A 5549-nucleotide genomic window follows, 5' to 3' on the forward strand; every position below is an offset into this window, starting at 1 on the left:
TAGATGGTCCCCCTCAATAAATTGATATTAATGGCTAAGGAATAATTGATAATAAGAAAATTCTTGAACCAACACCATTTTCACTTTTTTGACCCCCTAACTTTTGACACTTATCTTTATTCTATTACATTACAAAATAATGAATCGAAGTAATATAGACATTTGGATGCTGCTAGTGAAACAACCCTGGTGACTATTTTTTTATATGGCGCTGTCGATCTTAGATATTTTTGTCGCATAGAGTAGCAAGTTGCATTCTTTTCAAGTATTTTAGGACCCCTAAAGAGTTGGTACCAAAATTGTACACACATAAAGTAAGCTAACCAAAATAAAAAACGAAAGGGAAGGGTCTTTAGTAGAATCAATCTTTTAATTCTTGGTCGTTTGTTCCTTTAAATTTTTTAAAAGAGTGGGTTAGGAATGTGATTAGTGGAGAAAAGAAACAAAAAAGGGAAGGGTCTAGTAGAATTGATACCATCACTTCCTTTTGTATTGCTTCTAAATTGTGTAATCGATGAAGATGTAACACATAATTAAAATACAATGACTAAAATGAATAGACACTAGCAATAGAAGGTACGTGCAGAAAAAGTAGTATAATGTAAAATTGAAAGAGATACAAGCATCAAGAATAGTAAAATTGAATATTGTTTTTCAATATGTCCAACACTATACCGAAAATAAGAAAACAAACTAATTCAAATTTGGACCTTGACGTATTAATTTTTATGCCTGAGCATTTGTTAGAAAATTGGTTTGTTTATCACGAATTTGCCAAGATATCTAAGGTATATTCAAAATCATTATCTTTTAATTGTAGCACAGAAACACCCGAAAATTTAGCCATATATACAATTGGGGGATTGTAGCATTTGTTCGAGGCGTCTAGCCGGTTGTAGCACATGTCTTATTAGGACTTGATGTCATTCTCACCTTCCTCCGGCTTTCCACTACCTAAATGGTGCCTGTCACATATCATGATGCCAATATTATGAGTGTGCCCATGCATTAGCTTCCTTTCTAGATAAAAAGAAGAGGAATGCTCGGCTAAAGTAATACTACTAACTAATAAACCATCGAGAGTTGCAGTAGAATGGGTAGGATCCCTTCACTCTTAAGTAGAGGTATCGAGTTCGAATTCTGAGAATAGAAAACTGTGCATCTGAATCGCCACAGCGAATATCAGACACTTATGGGGAAAAAAAAAAGAGCTAAAAAGAGTAGATTATATGCCTAGACCCTAACATCACACCAAGTTTTACTTGTTCAAGTTGGGCCCTCCAACAAGGCAGCAAATATGGTTGAAACTAACTAATCCAATACTTATCCTTGTACTGTATGCAGCCTGTGTCCAGGTCCAGAACAAATTGAATGTACATCACTTCTTGAATTTTCTAAAAGTGGGTCCACGTCCCTAATCCCATCAATCAAAAAGACACAAAAATGAGAGGTCCAAATCATGAAGAATTGGACCATTTTTTTATAGGGCCCAATATGAGATAATCCTCCACGTGTGGGGAACTATTGATCTGGATGTTTCGAGTTTACGTAAATAGCCACATTGATCATTGACTAAATTAGTGATGTCAGCTTCTTCCACTCTTGCACAAAAAGCCATATTTCTTTTGAGAAGAAGTCAGCCACCACTATAATCATAGAAAGAGAAGAGATAGAATTAGGTAAAAGCTTTATGTCAACGATCAAAATTTAGGTACATGACCTAAAGTCTTTATCACGCTGTATGTATGAGTAAAATGGCCTTAGTTGGATGTAGAGGCTAATTGGGCCCAATCTCCAAATAAAGACGCAATAATAATACCAATAACAACAATAATAAAAAACATCATGATAAGTAGGGTGAAAATGGATGAGACGGAGCAATTTTGAGCAAGTTATAATGGGTCAAGTATAAAATGATCATAAAATAACATTCCACAATTTGTTTGGATCAAAACGAGTAATACCAAGACAAGTGGAAGACGTAGACGGATCCAGGATTTTAATTTATGGCTTGAGCTCGGAATTCTGTACATCTCATCAAGTTTATTAGGTTCAAAATCTGTTATTTGTACTTATATAATGAGTTTTTCGACCTATATAAGGTTTAAGTCAAAGTTATTGAGTTCAAATAGATTTATAGCTTGTTCACTAGATGTATGGACTATGCCTTGTTGAAGAGTGGTCATACCAACCACTCAATTCACAATTACTTTTTTGTTTGTTTGTTTATTTAAGTATTTCTTTTTATTTGAACTCTAGTTAAACAGTTAAGTTGATAAAATGATTTATTTAACAATATATCCTACTTTCAAAATCATGTGTTTATGAAGTAGTAAGCCTTCTAAACCGTTGAAAATGACAGACTTACATATTTATGGGTAAAATTTACCACTAACATTTATGTCAGACAAGATTTATGAGCATACAACTATAAGTTTCAATAACAGAGTTTGTATGGTACCACATTTCAGTTTCTTCAATGTGATCAGGAAATTCACTTCGCAGCTATTTTTACTAGTATGTTGATGCTTTAGGTTCATAATAATGATAAATTATTTATTGAAAAAGGCAACTAGCATGCTATGTGTTCATTTTATCACATGCTACTCCATTTTCAGAGCTCGAACTCGAGACCACAATCTTTCGTGGTGCTATGTGTTCATGCAGTCATGTATGTGTAAGTATTTTGATTTTAGGGGAGTATCAAACAGTAATGACTATAAGGTCTTTTGCTAATATATATACAAAATCTCTTTTTCTTTTTCAAAATAAAATGCGGGTTTTGAATTATTATAATTCAATACGTCATTTTTGCGCGTATTTGATATATATATATATAAATTCTACAAGCTGTCTTTTCAGTAAATTTACAAGCTGTCTTTTCAGTAAATTAGTTTATCACTAGTATTCACCTAATCCTCTTTTAATAGGACAGAGAATTCCAAACAAGAAAACAATCACAAAATAAATCTCCTAAAATAGGGATAAAAAAGAGAAGGGAAAAGTTTGTGATTGATAATATATATAAATGTTTCCAGACAGCTTAATTAAGGACAACCTTCCCTATGATATATTCATCTATTTTGGCGTATTACTTGGATATAACCACTTTTGTTGTTGATGGATACATTTGATGTTTTACCTAACTATATATATATGTATAGTTTAGTATGCAAATATAGTTCTTATCTAATTCTTAACCTATTTAGGCTGCAACTAAAACACTTTATGACAACATTGAGAAGTCTAATTTAGATATACAGTCAAACTTGCCAAAATACCTAATGAAAACGTGTGATTGTGTTTTGTGTTGTGTGTTATGTTATGCATGTATGTTTGTGTATGTTGAGTTTGATTCGTGTGATCCATGTTGTTCTATTTGAACCGTTTCCTCCCAATATTTAATAACTTGAGGTTTTCTAATTGTAGATGTTTTCCACCTTTTTTTTTTTTGGTTAATCTACAAATACTTTAAGGGGTCGATTGATTCATCCGTTGTTTCTTTGAATTTTTTATTTCGAGATTAGCAATTCGGAATTAGTTATTTTACTATTTTTATATCACCTTCAATGTGGAATAATAATCTTATGATTACTAACCCTTTACTAACCCGGGGACTGAGATAAACATATCTGCATGACCAATTTAAAAATTCAAGGTTAAGAAAAAAATAATTTATCCCAATTTATCTAGTGCAAAAGTAAACCAAACACATATTTTATATTACACCTATATATCACATTTTAGTTCAATGAACCAAACTTCTATAAAAATATATTCACTAAATAACCCTGTCTTTATTTAATCCTTGTATTATAATCGTAATTGTTATCCCAGTATAACTTGTTCACCGATTAATCAGCATCTTTTTTGAGGTTGTTTGGTCGGTGAACAAGTTATACCGAGATTAAAATTAATGACGAAACTATTTAATAGATATACTTTTATTGATAGATGTTTGATTCATTACACTAAAAATAGAATATACAGGGGTATAATATAGAATATGTGTTTGATTTAATTTAAACTAGATAAAGCGGGACATATTTCATTTTCAATTTTACCTTGGCTTTTTCAGAGGACTTTGGGAGAAGAGTTCTTAAAAAGGGCAAATATGTGATTTTGATATTTAATCCCAGAATTATAAATCTGCAAATTGTACGGGATTAAAACAAAGCACAATTATCATATAAAGTATAAACAATTTCGGAATTGCCAATCCTTGAACCAAAATTTCTACCAGTTGTAGAATAAGCTAATTCCGAGATTATAAACAATTTGGGTGTTTGGTAAGAACCAACTATATGTGTGGAAATTTTAAGTCCAAGAGAGTAGAAACAGTAGGTATAAAATCTCAACTTTGGAAGAAACGTTTCGTTCTACAATTGTTAGTAGTAAAATTAAGTAAAAACAACTAAAAATATGTACTATCTTTTGTCTAGATATTTTTAGAATATGTCCAAATCAGGAAGAAAATGTCGGCCAGTAATATTCCATGATCACAAAACCCACCATTTGGCAAAAGGTTTGAAATTACTTGTACATAAAATATGTACTTATAACTTAATTGACAGTTCTCACAGTAAGTTTCATTGGTTTTTCAATGTAGTTGACAGAGAATTCATTAATCATTTTCAAAAAACTTTGTCCATAAAAGCTGCCTGGTCTCCCTGTCAATTTACTTCAAAAAATTATGATTGACATTAATTGCCTAAATGCTTTTAGTCTAGTCAGGGATTTAAAATTTTATGCCAAATAGTTACGACTTTCTTTCCATTTTGTTTGACATAATTTAAGTTAAGAGTATAAACCATGACAAGTAAAATTTCGACATTTTCAAATGTTCTATAAAAAAAAAATGCATATAAGTTGAATATCTAAAATACTTTATGCAAAATCAGTAAAGGAGAATTAAGCCAAAAATCTTCTTTTACCCATAATTTCAATGTTTTCGTTTAGAGTTATCTTGCGAAAATTCTAGTTGTCTCTAACTAGATTTTTGAATCATAAAGTTTCAGCTCATTCATGGCTTACGATTGTATGTTAGATTTGTATACGGTAAAAACCGGATATATGTAAGACCAGTGAGACCGGGGGCCGAAGGTATGACCAAATGAGCACGAGTATAATCAGACTTTTCTTCAGACGGGAAATTGCACCGGATGTGGCTGATCCGAGAAAAGAGAAGTAAATCTGTTGATCCGGTGTCTCCGGATCGAACTCAGCGTTGCCGTTAGTCCGGTTTCTCCAAGTCAAGTTCTCATGGCCGTTAGTCCGGTTTGTTCAGGTCCGAGCTGAATGTGGCCGTTGGTCCGGTTAACCAGTTGCAGAATTGCCACGCGCCAAGACCGTTTTGCCATTTTGTACTAACAACCGTACGGGTGTCAGATCGTACGACCCTATCTTATCATTTTAGGGTTTCTTTATTCTAAAAGGGCCTTGTATTGTGTGTAAGGCCCATGAGGCAAAACTATAAATAGAGAACATTTCCCTACTTTTAGGGGTTAGCTTTTTGAGATCTAGAACATTGTAATAGAAAATATATATTG

Source organism: Lycium barbarum, chromosome 5 (assembly GCF_019175385.1).
Source record: "Lycium barbarum isolate Lr01 chromosome 5, ASM1917538v2, whole genome shotgun sequence".
Lineage (NCBI taxonomy): Eukaryota > Viridiplantae > Streptophyta > Magnoliopsida > Solanales > Solanaceae > Lycium > Lycium barbarum.